The sequence below is a fragment of the Hakea prostrata genome, chromosome 4, assembly GCF_041222555.1.
Source record: "Hakea prostrata isolate BN-2017 chromosome 4, UWA_Hpros_2, whole genome shotgun sequence".
Classification (NCBI taxonomy): Eukaryota; Viridiplantae; Streptophyta; class Magnoliopsida; order Proteales; family Proteaceae; genus Hakea; species Hakea prostrata.
The window spans coordinates 18,624,923-18,627,826 of NC_142603.1; the positions used below are offsets into that span (position 1 = coordinate 18,624,923).

General features: G+C 34.5%; 1 non-coding gene across 1 annotated transcript; it reads left to right on the plus strand.

Moving 5' to 3' along the window:
- The first annotated feature begins 1,354 nt into the window (after window positions 1–1,354).
- Window positions 1,355–1,473, plus strand: LOC149018312 (U5 spliceosomal RNA). The gene has a single exon (XR_016173308.1). It is a non-coding gene; the product is annotated as a U5 spliceosomal RNA (small nuclear RNA).
- Window positions 1,474–2,904: the final 1,431 nt, after the last annotated feature.

A 2,904-nucleotide genomic window follows, 5' to 3' on the forward strand; every position in this document is an offset into this window, starting at 1 on the left:
AGCACTACACATGGACAAAGAATGACATCAAATTATCAGCATCTCAAGTCAGTACCGATGAATTGTGTTACGTAATGAAACTAATCATTACAATAGAAAATTATAACAAAAGTATTAAACCACTTAGCAGAGTAAAAGAACAAATAATGGCAGAAACAATCTTCATCCTCTGAGCCTTCAATAACAATATTAGATAGACAAAGATCATGTCATAAATTGGTGAAGAAGAATCTTAATTAGATGGATATAGAAGCAATAGGTGGTTGCACACCAAGTAGAGAAAAATAAAGAAAACTAATCAAAATTGAGAGAGAAGCAGTCCCTAGGCTTATTAAACTTACTTTGATACTTTGTTAGAATTTTAGCCTCTGAAATCAACCTAAGGACTAAAGGGAAATTTAGAAGAAGAAGAAGAGTAGAAGAAAAGGGAGAGAGAGCTTATTTATGTGTATTTTGGCTCTCCTTAGTACTTTATTTATATGTAAAATCAAGTTTTAGTTTAGAAAAGTTTTTTAAAACCGAGTTACAATAAAATAATAATAATAATAAAAAAAAAAATCCAATTACATATTGGATAGTCTCTCAAATCTACTAGAAATGACATTGTTGTAATGAGATTATTTGTCAACCAAACAAAAGGAAAAATAGAAAGTAACTAAAATAAAAACTTCATCAATGGTGGGTTAGTAGAGCGGTTAAAAGGCCGACGTTTCATTTCCAGTTATAAAAAAAGCACCAGTACAAAAATAATAATAATAATAATAATAATAAAATAAAATAAAAACCTAAATTAAAACATAAGGTAATATTCAAAACATCTTTATTGTTATGATTTGAGCCTGTTTGCCTGTTGGCTTTGGCGGAGTCCAAAGAATGCAACCAATTCCCAACCTTAACATCTGGTTGAGAAAACCACCTGCTAAAATTATATTCATGGATCTAGTAGTCTCAGATCATGATCTCTGCTTCTCATTCTTGCACTTTTTCCCAAGATTGATCATTTCCACTAATTTAGAGGTGATCCAAATTTGCTAGATCAACATGTTTGTATGCCTTATTACCTGTTGTAATTAAAGATTTAACGATAATCACGAGTTTTCAGCAAAAAGTTTTTGGATTATGGCTTCTAATGCAATTATACCGTTCCTCTCAACTGTTCAAGTTGGAAAGAGTAGCTACAATAGAAAATCAATTACTTTCTTTTTTTTTTAATGAATATGAAACGAACCAGCCCAAACTGTACAATTGTAAGCGAAAAACCTGACGGCTCTTTGGTCCCATATCGGTGGAAGTTGGAACGAAAACTCTGGAGCGGTGTATATAGTAAGGCTTTTGTTTCATTAACAAATCACGCAGCCGTGTGGTAAGCACAGAGCGAACTATTCTTTCGCCTTTTACTAAAGAATACCGTGTGCTTGCCACTTTCAAACGGCATACGCCAATTTTTGAAGGGTGTCTCTCTTGGAGTGGGACCCTATAAGTCTATAATTACAAGCTGTTCCGGATGAACCTCATTGATTGGTACTTGTCTTTATTATTTTCTTTTCCGTTAAAATAATTGGGTGTTGTGTTTTTGCCACACGAAATTGTATTTGCAACTGGGTGCTTTGATATGGAATGGTGTGTTTACGGCAATGTTTGTATGATCATTGGTTTCAACCATGCCCTATCTCAAAAGGCACTGTCCGTGCTAACCATGTAAGATGGTTTTGTCATATTCCATTTTATGGTGTTTGGTTAGAAATATAAACAGATCTGATTGGAATTTGGACATCATGGGGCATGCAACCGGGGCTGTTTGCAATGGTGCTGTCGGAATTCATGCTTTGCAAGATTGATAGTGCAAAAGCCCACAAAACAAAACGGCCCAAGGGCCCGAGTTAGCTCATGACTAGACACCAAACAAACGCCGACGCAACCAAGGAACTCCATAGTGCGAAGCACCAAATATTAGGTAGCGAAACACGCGTCAGCACGCCAACAGCTGAACAGAGGCGGAAGGACAACACCGCCATGGATTGGATCGTAAGGCACCGCGGGAGAGCACCAAAAAGCCTCTAGAAAGGTCCTATAGTTTTCTTTTTCGATATGATCAGCAGTCTCTAACCGCATAGTTAGAGATGTTACAAAAAAAGATCATATAGAAATGTTCTTATACAAATAAAAATCTCTCGTTTGCATACATAAACGATTTTCTAAATACTAAATATAAGAGCCGAGATCGAAAACAGGTCGAATTTAAATCAGATTATCCATTGGATGTGTAAATTTATAATTGAATTAGAATTTGGTTAATAAATTAGATTATCCATTGGATGTGTAAAATAATGAATTAGAAGTAAAAGAGAAATACCTATCGAACAAAGTAATCCAATGGATAAAAATATTTAAAATCCGATTGGAGTTTTAAACTCATTATTGAGTGTAATGATGTATTGGTAGTTTAATGTAATTAGTTATTATTAATGAAAATTTTAAAGGATAATGACGTATACTCCAAAATTAAACTTTAATATGATACAAAAATCGTATACGGATAGTATCTGGTAAATATCTAATCGAACTAGAAAATATTTAACTTAAAATTGGCATATTCGAATTTGAATTCAATCATTAATTGAATCATCCGAATTCAAAATAAAGGATGCTCAAGATGATATGATACAAACAAACAACAACACCGGACATCCCACAGAGATACTATGAACCAAGTAATCCAACAAACGACAAAACCAAATAAGGGTCCGGATGAGACCCAAATCGGAGTAATGAATGGCAGTGACAAGGAAAAATAAAAATGAAGACACAGAGTGGTCCGGGAACAAAAAACCTCACACCCAAAATAGTGTAGAAGAGGAAGGACCAACCGCCCCAAAGTCACCACCAAAGAGTAGTGGCAAATGG